The 17,038-nt window shown below is 40.8% G+C and overlaps 1 protein-coding gene and 1 pseudogene across 2 annotated transcripts in view; one reads left to right on the plus strand and one right to left on the minus strand.

Moving 5' to 3' along the window:
- The window catches only part of OCA2 (OCA2 melanosomal transmembrane protein), a 470,182-nt gene that overhangs the window by 270,356 nt on the left and 182,788 nt on the right, over positions 1-17,038 (minus strand). The window lies entirely within an intron of this gene.
- LOC114196511 (homeobox protein NANOG-like) lies at positions 105-1,037 on the plus strand (annotated as a pseudogene).

A 17,038-nucleotide genomic window follows, 5' to 3' on the forward strand; every position in this document is an offset into this window, starting at 1 on the left:
GGAGGTCTTCCTACACTTCTCAGCTCTTCCACCTAGATCCATAAGCCTGGGCCTTTCTTACAATCTCGCTCTCTTTTTTTTCCGTCTACCCTCAACTCACCAACATGAGTGCAGATCCAGTTCTGCCCCAATGCCCACCTGGCCCTGAAGTACCCAGTTCTAGGGACTCTTCTCCAATGCCTGAGATTTGTGGGCCTGAAGAAAATTATGCATCCCTGCAAATGTCATCTGCTGAGACACCCCGTGTGGAGACAGTCTCTCTTCTTCCTTCATCCATGGATCTGTTTGTTCAGGACAGCCCCGACTCCAGCACCAGTCCCAGGGTAAAACTACCACCCATATCTGGAAAGGAGAGAACAGTGAGGAAGGAAGATACAGCCCAGGGCAAGAAACAGAAGATCAGGACCGTGTTCTCTCAGACCGAACTCTATGTCCTCAACGATCGATTTCAGAGACAGAAATACCTCAGTCTCCAGCAGATGCAAGAACTTTCCAACATTCTGAATCTTAGCTATAAGCAGGTGAAGACCTGTTTCCAGAACCAGAGAATGAAATGTAAGAGGTGGCAGAAAAACCACTGACCAAAGGAGAGCAAGAGTGTGACTCAGAACAGCACAGCAACTGCAGAATACCCAGGCTTCTATTCCTACCACCAGAGATACCTGAGGAACGCTTCTGGAAACCTTCCAATATGGAGCAACCAGATCTGGAATAACCTGAATTGGAGCAACCAGACCTGGAACAACCAGTCTTGGAGCAACCAGACCTGGAACAGCCAGTCTTGGAGCAACCATTCCTGGGCCAGTTAGACCTGGTGCCCCCAAGACTGGAACAATCAGCTCCAGAACTGTGGAGAGGAATCCCTGCAGCCCCAGATCCAGTTCCAGCAAAATTCCATCAGCGATGTGGAATCCATCTTAGAAACTTCTGGGGAAAGCCATAGTGTAATACAACAATCTGTTAAGTATTTTAGTACCCAGCAAATAATGGATTTGTTCCCAAATTACTCTGTGAACATACAGCCTGAAGATGTGTGACGATGAGTATATTATTTGATCTCAATTTGGGCGGTGGCTGTATTACTTTTCCTAGGCTTTGTCTTTTAGGGTCCTATATAACTCTGCCTCGATATTCTGTTTCCCATTATAATTAATGGGTCCATTGAGGGGGTATGATTGGAGTCAAAGAGGTTTCAGTAGTGTTGGCTGCTATGGACAACATGATAAAAGGTGTTTCTGGCTATAGATAACCAGATACAATACTAATGTGGATATCTTTAGGCTCTAGAATCTAATCTCAAGAATAAGAAGTGAAGATACAAAGACGTGTGATGAAGGATAATCTGTATTTTCCAAGATTATGAGGCTTTTCTTGTTAATAACCTCAATTACTAACAGTGAAGGGTTAAGCTACAATGTGCTTCATTGATTTCCTCTGTCCCTTGTGATGTTTTACTAGAACTGTTAATTTGTTCATTATTCTAGTATTTGTAGAAAGATGTTTTATATTTTAATGTATCATGGTAATAGTACCAGTTTGGCTGGTTGGTTTATAGGTTTAAGTAAAAAATAAATAAAATACCCACTTTAAAAAAATGCTATCAATGAGATCCAATCTAATCTAGATAATCTAACAGCTAGGGTAAGTGAGGCAGAAGAATGAATCAGTGACCTGTAAGACAATTTAATAGATAAAAAAGGAAAAGAAGAGGCCAGGGAAAAACAACTCAGAATCCATGAAACTAGAATCAGAGAAATAAGTGACACCATGAAGTGTTCCAATGACAGAATTACTGGAATCCCAGAGGGAGTGGAGAGAGAGAGAGAACTAGAAGATATATTTGAGGGGAGGCGGAGCAAGATGGCAGAGGAGTAGGAGACCTGGATTTTGTCTGGTCTCAGGAATTCAGCTGAATAGGGATCAAACCATTCTGAACACCTATGAACTCAACAGGATATCGAAGAAGAGAGTAGCAACAACTCTCTGAACAGAAAAGCGACCACTTTCTGGAAGGTAGGATGTGCAGAGAAGTGAATCCAAGGCGATATTCGGGAGGATAGACAGCGGGGGAGGGGGCCTCCATCGGCCGCTTCTGGCAAGTGATAGAGCCGCGGAGCACAAAATCGGAACTTTGAGAAGTCGGCTCCGCTGAGGGACGTCGCTTCAGTGGCTAAGTGAGGGGTGGAACCCCCGCGGGACAGTGTGGTCTCAGGACCCTCGGGGTCATAGAAAGACTGGGGGTGCCTGAGTGTAGCAGAGCTCACAGGTATTAGAGCGGGGAAGCTGGCTGCAGAGACAGAGCCAAGGTGCGGACTCTCAGCTCGGGATTGCCATAAGCTGTGATTGGCGACACAGTTGGGCCACTGCTCCTGCAGCAGGGAGCCAACAAGCGGCAGATCCGGGGAGACTCTCCTTCCTCCCCCAAGAGGAGCGGCACGGGAGCGCACCGCAGGGATCTGCTAGGTTTGGAGACTCCACACCGACTCTGGTGCCAGAGAAAGAAACACACAGACACAGGCCAGGGGAGCGCAGACTGTGGCCGAAGACCGGGGAGATGGCTGTGACTGCTTTTCTCTGGGGGCGCACGGAGGAGCGGGGCCCCGAGTTCTCGGCTCCTCCATGCGGTATTGGGAGGCCACCATTTTCACTCTCGTCCTCCAAAGCTATACGGAAAGCTTACAGGGAACAAAAACTCCCAAGAGCAAACCCGAGCAGATTGCTTAGCCTGGACTGACAAGGGCGGGGCAATTCCGCCTCCAGCAAACACATTTGGGAACCACGGCAACAGGCCACTCCCCCAGAAGATCAGCAGGAACAGTCAGCCAAGACCAAGTTTACCAATCAAGAACGGGAGAACTCCAGCGCTAGGGGAATACTGCACATGGAATTCATGGCTATTTTACCATGATTCATTAGTTTTTCAAACAATTTTTTAACTGTTTTTTTTTAATTTTTCTTTTTCCATTTTTCAACCAACATCTTATCAATTCCTTTTTGAAAGAAAAATTTATTTTTCATTTTTAGAGTCATATTCTATCCCTTCATATTGGATACCCTTATTTTTGACATATATATATAAGTTGTTCTCTCTTTAAAATTTTGAGATACAGTTTCTTCTAACAGATCAAAGTATACCCTAAATCACTAGTGTATGGCTTTGTTCTAGTCTCACACCTGATCACATTCTCTCCTTTATTTTTCTTTTTTTTTAAATCATCTTTCTTTTTTCAAACAACTTCTTATCAATTAGTTTTATAAAATCTTTTATAATTTTCATCCTTACAGTCATCTTCCATCCCTTCATTGTATCAACCCTTATTTTGTAAATATATAAGTCTTTCTTTCTTTAAAATCTTAGGAGGCACTTTCTTCTAACAGACCAAAATACACCCAAAATCTAGTGTGTGGCACTGATCTATGCACCAGCCTGATCATATTTGATCATATTCTGGTTTTGTTTTATTTTGTTTTGTTCTGTTTTTGTTTGTTTTTATCTTCTTTTTCTCTTTCTTTTTTCTTTCTTTCCCTTTCATTTCCCCTTGTTTCAGGTCTTTTCTGATTTGTTTAGAGTATATTTGCTGGGGACGTTGTTAAACTGTTAGCATTTTCTTCTCTCATTCAGCTATTCTCCTCTGGACAAAATGACAAGATGAAAAAAAATGACCTCAAAAAAGGAACAAGAGGTAGTACCGTCTGCAAGGGACCTACTCAATATGGACATTAGTACAATGTCAGACCTAGAGTTCAGAATCATGATTTTAAAGATACTAGCTGGGCTTGACAAAAGCATGGAAGTTATTAGAGAAACGCTTCCTGGAGAAATAAAAGAACTAAAATCTAACCAAATGGAAATCAAAAAGGCTATTAATGAAGTGCAATCAAAAAAGGAGGCTCTAACTGCTGGGATAAATGAGGCAGAAGAGAGAATCAGCGATATAGAGGACCAAATAATGGAAAATAAAGAAGCTGAGAAAAAGAGAGATAAACAACTACTGGATCAAGAGGGCAGAATTCGAGAGATAAGTGATATGATAAGATGAAGCACCATTAGAATAATTGGGATCCCAGAAGAAGAAGAAAGAGAGAGAAGGGTAGAAGGTATATTGGAGCAAATTATAGCAGAGAACTTCCCTAATGTGGGAAAGGAAACAGGCATCAAATCCAGGAGGCACAGAGAACCCCTCTCAAAATCAATAAAAACAGGTCAACACCCCGACACCTAATAGTAAAACTTACGACTCTCAGAGACAAAGAGAAAATCTTGAAAGCAGCTTGGGAGAAGAGATATGTAACCTATAATGGTAGAAACATTAGATTGGCAACAGAGCTATCCACAGAGACATAGCAGGCCAGAAAGGACTGGCATGATATCTTCAGAGCACTAAATGAGAAAAATATGCAGCCAAGGATGCTATATTCCGTTAGGCTGTCATTGAAAATAGAAGGAGAGATAAAAAGCTCCCAGGACAAACAAACACTAAAGGAATTTGCAAACACGAAGCCATCGCTACAAGAAATATTGAAAGGGGTCCTCTAAGCAAAGAGACAGCCTAAAACCAGCATAGACCAGAAAGGAATACAGACAATATAGAGTAAGAGTCACCTTACAGGCAATACAATGGCACTAAATCCATATCTTTCAATTGTTACCCTGAATGTAAATGGGCTCAATGCCCCAGTCAAAAGACACAGGCTATCAGATTGGATTAAAAAACAAGACCCATCAATATGCTGTCTGCAAGAGACTCATTTTAGACGCAAAGACACCCCCAGATTGAAAGTGAGGGGGTGGAAAACCATTTACCATGCTAATGGACCCAAAAAAAGCTGGGGTGGCAATCTTTATATCAGACAAATTAGATTTTAAAACAAAGACTGTAATAAGAGATGAGGAAGGACACTATATTCTAATTAAAGGGCCTATGCAACAAGAAGATCTAACAATTGTAAATATCTATGCCCCTAACATGGGAGCAGCCAATTATATAAGGCAATTAATAACAAAAGCAAAGAAACACATCGACAACAATACAATAATAGTGGGGGACTTTAACATCCCCATCACTGAAATGGACAGATCATCTAAGCAAAACATCAACAAGGAAATAAAGACTTTAAACGACACACTGGATCAAATGGACTTCACAGACATATTCAGAACATTCCATCCCTAAGCAGTGGAATACACATTCTTCTCTAGTGCCCATGGAACATTCTCCAGAATTGATCACATCCTAGGTCACAAATCAGGTCTCAACCGGTACCAAAAGATTAGAAATATTTCCTGCATATTTTCAGACCACAGTGCTTTGAACCTAGAACTCAATCACAAGAGGAAAGTCGGAAAGAACTCAAATACATGGAGGCTAAAGAGCATCCTACTAAAGAATGAATGGGTCAACCAGGAAATTAAAGAAGAATTTAAAAAATTCATGGAAACCAATGAAATGAAAATGCAAATGTTCAAAATCTTTGGGATGCCGCAAAGGCAGTCCTGAGAGGAAAGTATATAGCAATACAAGCCTTTCTCAAGAAACGAGAAAGGTCTCAAATACACAACCTAAACGTACACCTAAAGGAGCTGGAGAAGAAAGAGCAAATAAAGCCTAAACCAAGCAGGAGAAGAGAAATAATAAAGATCAGAGCAGAAATCAATGAAATAGAAACCAAAAGAACAGTAGAACAGATCAACGAAACTAGGAGCTGGTTCTTTGAAAGAATTAACAAGATTGATAAACCCCTGGCCAGACTTATCAAAAAGAAAAGGGAAATGACCCAAATCAACAAAATCATGAATGAAAGAGGAGAGACCACAACCAACACCAAAGAAATACAAACAATTGTAAGAACATATTATGAGCAACTCTATGCCAGCAAATTAGATAACCTGGAAGAAATGGGTGCATTCCTAGAGATGTATCAACTACCAAAACTGAACCAGGAAGAAATAGAAAACCTGAACAGACCTATAACCACTAAGGAAATTGAAGCAGTCATCCAAAATCTCCCAAGAAACAAACGCCCGGGGCCAGATGGCTTCCCAGGGGAATTCTACCAAACATTTAAAGAAGAATTAATGCCTATTCTCCTGAAACTGTTCCGAAAAATAGAAATGGAAGGAAATCTTCCAAACTCATTTTATGAGGCCACCATTACCTTGATCCCCAAACCAGACAAGGACCCCATCAAAAAGGAGAATTACAGACCAATAATCTTGATGAACATGGATGCAAAAATTCTCACCAAAATACTAGCCAATAGGATCCAACAGTACATTAAAAGGATTATTCACCATGACCAAGTGGGATTTATTCCTGGGCTGCAAGGCTGGTTCAACATCCTCAAATCAATCAACGTGATACATTAACAAAAGAACAAGAATCATATGATCCTCTCAATAGATACAGAAAAAGCATTTGACAAAGTACAGCATCCTTTCTTAATCAAAACTCTTCAGAGTGTAGGGATAGAGGGTACCTACCTCAATATCATAAAAGCTGCTTTGAAAAACCTACAGCGAATATCATTCTCAATGGGGAAAAGCTGAGAGCTTTCCCCATAAGGTCAGGAACACAGGAGGGATTTCCACCCTCACCACTGCTATTCAACATAGTATTAGAAGTCCTAGCCACAGCAATCAGGAAACAAAAAGAAATCAAAGGCATCCAAATCGGCAAAGAGGAGGTCAAATTCTCACTGTTGGCAGATGATATGATACTTTATGTGGAAAACCAAAAAGACTCCATCCCAAAACTGCTAGAACCCATACAGGAATTCAGTAAAGTGGCAGGATATAAAATCATTGCACAGAAATCAGTGGCATTCCTATACACGAACAAGACAGAAGAGAGACAAATCAAGGAGTCGATCCCATTTACAATTGCACCCAAAACCATAAGATACCTAGGAATAAATCTAACCAAAAAGGCAAAAGATCTGTACTCAGAAAACTATAAAATACTCATGAAAGAAATTGAGAAAGACACAAAGAAATGGAAAAACGTTCCATGCTCAAGGTTTGGAAGAAAAAAGATTCTGAACATATCAATGCTACCTATAGCAATCTACACATTCAATGCCATCCCCATCAAAATACGATCCACTTTTTTCAAAGAAATGGAACAAATCATCCTAAAATTTGTATGGAACCAAAAGAGACCCCGAATAGCCAGAGGAATGTTGAAAAAGAAAAGCAAAGCCGACGGCATCACAATTTCGGACTTCCAGCTCTATTACAAAGCTGTCATCATCAAGACAGTATGGTACTGGCACAAAAACATACTCACAGATCAATGGAACAGAAGAGAGAGCCCAGAAATGGATCCTCAACTCTATGGTCACCTAATCTTTTACAAAGTAGGAAAGAATGTCCAATGGAAAAAAGACAGTCTCTTCAACAAATGGTGTCGGGAAAATTGGACAGCCACATACAGAAGAATGAAACTGGACCATTTCTTTACACCACACACAAAAATAGACTCCAAATGGTTGAAAGACCTAAATGTGAGACAGGAGTCCATCAATATCCTAAAGGAGAACACAGGCAGCAACCTTTTCGACCTCACCTGCAACAACTTCTTCCTAGAAACATCACCAAAGGAAAGGGAAACAAGGGCAAAAATGAACTATTGGGATTTCATCCCAATAGTGGGGGAGACGAACCATGAGAGACGATGGACTCTGAAAAACAACCTTAGGTTTTTAGAGGGGAGGGGGTTGGGGGGATGGGTTAGCCTGGTGATGGGTATTAAAAAGGGCACATTCTGCGTGGAGCACTGGGCATTATGCATAAACAATGAATCATGGAACACTACATCAAAAACTAATGATGTAATGTATGGTGATTAACATAACAATAAAAAACTTCTTATCAATTAGTTTTATAAAATCTTTTATAATTTTCATCCTTACAGTCATCTTCCATCCCTTCATTGTATCAACCCTTATTTTGTAAATATATAAGTCTTTCTTTCTTTAAAATTTTAGGAGGCACTTTCTTCTAACAGACCAAAATACACCCAAAACTGGAACTGTGCCCATAGACCTGCAGGCGGGCCACCACTCCTGCCGCATCCCGTGATGCCTAGTCCGGGATTGCTCCCAGTTTTGGTGGCACAGGGGGCAGAGATAAGCAGGAGCTGGGGTCCACCGCTGAGGTGATAGCTGGTGGCATGCACTGCCTATGGGAGGCTGCAGTTTTCAACGGGGCTTACTGAGTGGGAGACTGTGTGTTCTGGAAGATTCAGAGAGGAGCAGACCGTGGTTTCTCTCCTGTGGGACAGAGGTCTGGGTGCAGACATTTTCCTTTTTTCTAACTCTCCAAAAAGGCTCGAAAGGCTGCCAGAGAACAAAAGCCCAAAAAAAGGGTTTCCCCAGATTCCAGGCCCCTAGATAGGGGGCAGGGCAATTCCACCCAAGCAGGACTGACTGAAAAACAAGGCGGCAGGCCCCTCCCCAAGAAGACAAGCTGGAAGAACAAGAGGACAACAACCCCAGGGTCCCCATAAAACTATAAAACCCCAACATCAGGGGAAAATTAGTATATTAAGCTCCTGGTGTTGCCTCACGGCCTGTGTATTTCTCAGATAACAACTTTTCTCTTTTTTTTAATTCTTTCTCATGTTTCCTGTTTCTTTTTCTTTTTTTTTTACCTACTTGTCATTTGAACCAGATGTTTGATACAACATATTCCATAGTAACTTTTTAACTTGAACTTTTTCACACATATATATAAGCTTCAAAGTAGTCCTCTTTCGCTACTCAATACTGCCTTTATATATATACCAGTTTTAACTTCCCTGTATCTCTGGGAAGTACTGTTCTCTAACAAAGAGAACAAAATACACCCAGGAAGAGCTGAAACACTCTACCTTGCCCACATAGAGGAATTACAGCCATCTTCCCTGCACCTCCCCCCCTTTTTTGTTCTTGTTTGTTTTTTGGGGGTTTTTTGTTGGTTTTGTGGGGGAGGGTTGTAGGTTTTGTTTGTTTGTTCGTTTGCTTTTTGTACTTTATAAATCTTATTCTTGGGTTTCATTTTGGCTGGGTTTTTTTGGTGGTGGCTTCCAGTTGCTCCGAACTTTCCCAGGGTGCACCTTGCCTGGATTGTGGTTGATATTTTTGACTGTACATCCCCTCAACCACAACTCAACAGAGTGACTACGAAGAGGAACTCCCAACAAAGAATAGACCCAGAGACAATGGCCTCTCCCACAGACCTAATGGATACCAATATACGCATGATGTCAGAAACAGACATCAGGGTAACGGTTATGAAGACGATAGCTAGAATGGAGAAATCGATTAATGGCAACACAGAGTGTCTAAGGGCAGAAATGAGAGCTAAACTGGCAGAACTTAAAAATGCTATCAATGAGAGCCAATATAATCTAGATAATCTAACAGCTCGTGTAAATGAGAAAGAAGAATGAATTAGTGATCTAGAACACAAACTGATAGAAAAGAAGGAAAATGAGAAAGCTTGGGAGAAACAACTTAAAACCCATGAAAACAGAATTAAATAAGCGACGCCATGAAATGTTGCAATGTCAGAATTATTGGGATCCCGGAGGGGGTGGAGAGAGAGAGAAGACTAGAACATATATTTGAGCAAATCATAGCTGAGAACTTCCTTAATCTGGGGAATGAAATAAACATTCGTGTCCTCGAGGCAGAAAGGACCACCCCCCCAGATCAAGGAGAACAGATCAACACCCCAGCATGTAGTAGTAAAACTCGCAAATCTTAGAACCAAGGAAACCGTCTTAAGGGCAGTTAGGGGGAAGAGATTCCTTATGTACAGAGGGAGGAATATCAGAATAACATCAAACCTATCCACAGAGACCTGGCAAGCCAGAAAGGCCTGGCAAGACATATTCAGTGTACTAAATGAGAAGAAAATGCAGCCAAGAATACTCTATCCACCAAGGCTGTCATTTAGAATGGATGGAGAGATGCAGAGCTTCCAAGACCCACAGAAACTGAAAGAATATGTGACCACTAAGCCAGCCCTGCAAGAAATATCAAGAGGGGTTCTATAAAAGGAGAAATACCCCAAGAGTGATATAGAACAGAAATTTACAGAGACAATCTGTAAAAACAAGGTCTTCACAGGCAACATGATGACAATAAATCCATATCTTTCAATAATCACTCTCAATATGAACAGCCTAAATGCTCCCATAAAATGGCACAGCGTGGCAGATTAAATAAAGAGACAGGAATCATACATATGCTGTCTTCAAGAGGCTCATTTTGAAACTAAAGATACATCCAGACTGAAAGTGAAGAGATGGAGATCCATCTACCATGCCAGCAGACCTCAAAAGAAAGCTGGGGTAGCAATTCTTACATCGGACAAATGAGATTTTAAACTAGACTGTAGTTAGAGACACAGAAGGATACTATATCATTCTTAAAGGGTCTACCCAACAAGAAGCTCAAACAATTTAAATATCTATGTCCTGCAAATGGGAGCAGCCATCTACATAAGTCAACTGTTAACGAAAATAAAGATTCATATTGATAATAATATGTTAATTGTAGGAGACCTCAATACTCCACTCTTAGCAATAGACAGATCATCTAAGCAGAAAATCAACAAAGAAACAAGAGCTTTGAATGAAACACTGGACCAGATGGACCTCATAGATATATACAGAATATTCCACCCTAAAACAATAGAATACTCATTCTTCTTGAGTGCACATGGAACTTTCTCCAGAATAGACAACATGCTGGGTCACAAATCAGGTCTCAACTGATACCAAAAGATTATTCCCTGCATATTCTCGGACTATAATGCTTTAAATCTGGAACTCAATCACAAGAAAAAATTTGGAAGAAACTCAAACACTTGGAAGCTAATAACCACTCGCTTAAGAATGTTTGGGTCAACCAGGACCAAAGAACTTAAACAATTCATGGAAACCAATGAGAATGAAAACACATCGGTCCAAAACTTATGGGACACTGTAAAGACAGTCCTAAGGGGGAAATACATAGCCATCCAAGCCTCACTCAAAAAAAAAAAAAAAAAAGAAAAGAAAAGAAAAAAAGAAAGAAAAGAAAAATCCTGAATTCACCAACTATCTTACACCTTAAAGAACTGGAGAAAAAACAACAAACGATGCCTAAGCGACACATTAGAAGAGAAATAATTAAGATTAGAGAGGAGATCAATGAATTAGAAACCAGAAATAAGGTAGAGTAGGTCAAAGAAACTAGAAGCTGGTTCTTTAAAGAATTAATAAGATCGATAAACCACTGGCCAGACTTATCCAAAAGAAAAGAGAAAGGACCCAAATTAATAAAATTATGAATGAAAGGGGAGAGATCACAACTAACACCAAGGAAGTAGAAGCAATTATTAGAAATTATTATCAACAATTATATGCCAATAAATTAAGCAACTTGGAAGAAATGGATGCCTCCTGGAAACCTATAAACTTCTAAGACTGAAACAGGAAGAAATTGACAACCTGAATAGACCAATAACCAGTAACGAGATTGAAGAGTAATCAAAAACAAAAAACAAGAGTCCAGTGCCTGGGGGAGAAGATGGCGGAGGAGTAGGAGACCTAGATTTCGTCTGGTATCAGGAATTCAGCTGAATAGGGATCAAACCATTCTGAACACCTACGAACTCAACAGGAGATCAAAGAGGAGAGCAGCAACAACTATCTGAACAGAGAAGCCCACTTTCTGGAAGGTAGGACGTGCGGAGAAGTGAATCCGAGGTGATATTCGGGAGGATAGATGGCGGGGGAGGGGCCTCCGCCGGCCGCTTCTGGCAAGTGATAGAGCTGCGGAGCACAAAATCGGACCTTTTAGAAGTCGGCTCCGCTGAGGGACGTCGTTCCAGTGGCTAAGCGGGGGTGGAACCCTCGCGGGACAGTGGGGTCTCAGGACCCTCCGGGTCACAGAAAGACCGGGGGAGCCTGAGTGCGCCAGAGCTCCCAGGTATCGGAGCGGGGAAGCCAGCTGCAGAGACGGAGCCGAGGCGCGGGCTCTCAGCTTGGGGTTGCCATAAACTGTGATCCGCGGCCCAGTCGGGCCACTGCTCCTGCAGCAGGGACCCAACAGGCGGCAGATCCGGGGAGACTCCCCTTCCTTCCCGGGGAGGAGCGGCGCGGGAATGCACCGCAGGGATCTGATGGGTTTGGAGACTCCACACGGGGTCGGGTGCCACAGATACAAACGCTCGGTCACAGCCCGGGTGAGCACGGAGTGCGGCCGGAGACCAGGGACAAGGGAGTGACTGCTTTTCTCTGGGGGCTCACTGAGGAGTGGGGCCCCGAGTTCTCAGCTCCTCCGGGTGGAGATTGGGAGGCCACCATTTTTGCCCGGGTACTCCAAGGCTGTAAGGAGAGCTTGCAGGGAACAAAAGCTCCTGAGATCAAACCCGAGCAGCTTGCTTAGCCCGGACCGACAAGGGCGGGGCAATTCAGCCTCCCGCAAAGACATTTGGAAACCACAGCAACAGGCCCCTCCCCCAGAAGATCAGCACGAACAGCCAGCAAGCAAAGACCAAGTTTAACGATCAAGGAGAATGGGAGAACTCCAGCGCTAGGGGAATACTGCACATAGAATTCATGGCTTTTTTTTACCATGATTCATTAGTTCATCAAAGTTAATTTTTGTTAACTGTTTTTTTTTTCTTGTTCTTTTTCCCTTTTTCAACCAACATCTTATCAATCTCTTTTTTAAAAAAAATTTTTTTTATTATTTTTTTTCATTTTTAGAGTCATATTTTATCCCTTCATACTAGTTACCCTTATTTTTGGCATATATATATATAAGTTGTTCTCTCTTTAAAATTTTGAGATACAGTTTCTTCTAACAGTTAAAAATATACCCTAAATCACTAGTGTATGGCTCTGTTCTAGTCTCCTGCCTGATCACATTCTCTCCCTTTTTTCTTTTTTTTTTTAAATCTTCTTTCTTTTTTCAAACAACTTCTTATCTTATCAAGTCCTTTTATAAAATCTTTTATAATTTTCATCTTTACAGTCATCTTCTATCCCTTCATTGTATCAACCCTTATTTTGTACATATATGTCTTTCTCCCTTTAAAATTTTAGGAGGCACCTTTTTCTAACAGACCAAAATACGCCCATAATCTGGTGTGTGGCACTGATCTATGCACTAGCCTGATCATATTTGATCACATTCTGCTTTTTTTGTATTGTTCTGTTTTTGTTTTTATCTTTTTTTTCTTTTTTTTTTCTTTTCTCTTTCTTTTTTCTATCTTTCCCTCTCTTTTCCCCTGGTCTCAGGTCTTTTCGGATTTGTATACAGTATATTTGCTGGGGACGTTGTAAACCTGTTAGCATTTTGTTCTCTCATTCATCTATTCTCCTCTGGACAAAATGACAAGACGAAAAACATCACCTCAGCAAAAAGAACAAGAGGTAGTACCGTCAGCCAGGGACCTACTCAATACGGACATTAGTACGATGTCGGACCTAGAGTTCAGAATCATGACTTTAAAGATACTAGCTGGGCTTGAAAAAAGCGTGGAAGTTATTAGAGAAACCCTTTCTGGAGAAATAAAATAACTAAAATCTAACCAAGTCGAAATCCAAAAGGCTATTGATGAGGTACAATCAAAAATGGGGGGACTAACTGCTAGGATAAATGAGGCAGAAGAGAGAATCAGTGATATAGAAGACCAAATGATGGAAAGTAAAGAGGCTGAGAAAAAGAGGGAGAAATAACTACAGGATCAGGAGGGCAGAATTCGAGAGATAAATGATTCGATAAGACGAAACAACATTAGAATAATTGGGATCCCAGAAGAAGAAGAAAGAGAGAGAGGGGCAGAAGGTATATTGGAGCAAATAATAGCAGAGAACTTCCCTAATGTGAGGAAGGAAACAGGCATTAAAATCCAGGAGGCACAGAGAACCCCTCTCAAAATCAATAAAAATAGGTCAACACCCCGACATCTAATAGTAAAACTTACGAGTCTCAGAGACAAAGAGAGAATCCTGAAAGCAGCTCGGGAGAAGAGATATGTAACCTACAATGGTAAAAATATTAGATTGGCAACAGACCTACCAACAGAGACCTGGCAGGCCAGAAAGGATTGGCAAGATATCTTCAGAGCACTAAATGAGAAAAATATGCAGCCAAGAATACTATATCCAGCTAGGCTGTCATTGAAAATAGAAGGAGAGATAAAAAGCTTCCAGAACAAACAAAAACTAAAGGAATTTGCAAACATGAAACCAGCCCTCCAAGAAATATTGAAAGGGGTCCTCTAAGCAAAGGCAGAGGCTAAAAGCAGCATAGACCAGAAAGGAACACAGACAACATACAGTAACAATCACCTTACAGGCAATACAACGGCACTAAATTCATACCTTTCAATAGTTACCCTGAATGTAAATGGGCTCAATGCCCCAATCAAAAGACACAGGCTATCAGATTGGATTCAAAAACAAGACCCATCCATATGCTGTCTGCAAGAGACCCATTTTAGACCCAAAGACACCCCCAGATTGAAAGTGAGGGGGTGGAAAACCATTTATCATGTTAATGGACACCAAAAGAAAGCTGGGGTGGCAATCCTTATATCAGAGAACCTAGATTTTAAAACAAAGACTGTAATAAGAGATGAGGAAGGACACTATATCCTACTTAAAGGTTCTATCCAACAAGAAGATCTAACAATTGTAAATATCTATGCCCGAACATGGGAGCAGCCAATTATATAAGGCAATTAATAACAAAAGCAAAGAAACACATTGACAACAATACAATAATAGTGGGGGACTTTAACACCCCCCTGACTGAAATGGACAGATCATCTAAGCAAAAGATCAACAAGGAAATAAAGACTTTAAATGACACATTGGACCAAATGGACTTCACAGACATATTCAGAACATTCCATCCCAAAGGAATGGAATACACATTCTTTTCAAGTGCCCATGGAACATTCTCCAGAATTGATCACATCCTAGGTCACAAATCCGGTCTCAACCGGTACCAAAAGATTGGGATCATTCCCTGCATATTTTCAGACCACAATGCTTTGAAACTACAACACAATCACAAGAGGAAAGTCGGAAAGAACTCAAATACATGGAGGCTAAAGAGCATCCTACAAAGGAATGAATGGGTCAACCAGGAAATTAAAGAAGAATTAAAAAAATTCATGGAAACCAATGAAAATGAAAACACAACTGTCCAAAATCTTTGGGATACAGCAAAGGCAGTCCTGAGAGGAAAGTATATAGCAATACAAGCCTTTCTCAAGACACAAGAAAGGTCTCAAATACACAATCTAATCCTACACCTAAAGGAGCTGGAGAAAGAACAGCAAATAAAGCCTAAACCCAGCAGGAGAAGAGAAATAATAAAGATCAGAGCAGAAATCAATGAAATAGAAACCAAAAGAACAGTAGAACAGATCAACGAAACTAGGAGCTGGTTCTTTGAAAGAATTAACAAGATTGATAAACCTCTGGCCAGACTGATCAAAAAGAAAAGAGAAATGACCCAAATCAACAAAATCATGAATGAAAGAGGAGAGATCACAACCAACACCAAAGAAATACAAACAATTATAAGAACATATTATGAGCAACTGTATGGCAGCAAATTAGATAACCTGGAAGAAATGGGTGCATTCCTAGAGATATATCAACTACCAAAACTGAACCAGGAAGAAATAGAAAACCTGAACAGACCTATAATCACTAATGAAATTGAAGCAGTCATCAAAAATCTCCCAACAAACAAAAGCCCAGGGCCAGATGGCTTCCCAGGGGAATTCTATCAGACATTTAAAGAAGAATTAATACCTATTCTCCTGAAACTGTTCCAAAAAATAGAAATGGAAGGAAAACTTCCAAATTCATTTTATGAGGCCACCATTACCTTGATCCCAAAACCAGACAAAGATCCCATCAAAAAGGAGAATTACAGACCAATATCCTTGATGAACATGGATGCAAAAATTCTCACCAAAATACTAGCCAATAGGATCCAACAGTACATTAAAAGGATTATTCACCATGACCAAGTGGGATTTATCCCTGGGCTGCAAGGCTGGTTCAACATCCGCAAATCAATCAACGTGATACAATACATTAACAAAAGAAAGAACAAGAATCATATGATTCTCTCAATAGATACAGAAAAAGCATTTGACAAAGTACAGCATCCTTTCTTGATCAAAACTCTTCAGAGTATAGGGATAGAGGGTACATACCTCAATATCATAAAGGCCATCTACGAAAAACCTACAGCGAATATCATTCTCAATGGGGAAAAGCTGAGAGCTTTTCCCCTAAGGTCAGGAACGAGGCAGGGATGTCCACTCTCACCACTGCTATTCAACATAGTATTAGAAGTCCTAGCCACAGCAATCAGACAACAAAAAGAAATCAAAGGCATCCAAATCGGCAAAGAGGAAGTCAAACTCTCACTCTTTGCAGATGATATGATACTTTATCTGGAAAACCCAAAAGACTCCACCCCAAAACTGCTAGAACTCATACAGGAATTCAGTCAAGTAGCAGGATATAAAATCAATGCACAGAAATCAATGGCATTTCTAGACAGCAACAACAAGACAGAAGAGAGACAAATCAAGGAGTCGATCCCATTCACAATTGCACCCCAAACCATAAGATTCCTAGGAATAAATTTAACCAAAGAGGCAAAGGATCTGTACTCAGAAAACTATAAAATACTCAGGAAAGAAATTGAAGAAGACACAAAGAAATGGAAAAACGTTCCATGCTCATGGATTGGAAGAACCAACATTGTGAAGCTGTCAATGCTACCTAGAGCAACCTACACATTCAATGCAATCCCCATCAAAATACCATCCACTTTTTTCAAAGAAATGGAACAAATAATCCTAAAATTTGTATGGAACCAGAAGAGACCCGGAATAGCCAGAGGAATATTGAAAAAGAAAAGCAAAGCTGGCGGCATCACAATTCCGGACTTCCAGCTCTATTACAAAGCTGTCATCATCAAGACAGGATGGTACTGGCACAAAAACAGACACATAGATCAA

This window comes from Eumetopias jubatus, unplaced genomic scaffold (assembly GCF_037043125.1).
Source record: "Eumetopias jubatus isolate StellerSeaLion01/CBP00866 unplaced genomic scaffold, mEumJub1_p1.0 scaffold_7, whole genome shotgun sequence".
NCBI lineage: Eukaryota > Metazoa > Chordata > Mammalia > Carnivora > Otariidae > Eumetopias > Eumetopias jubatus.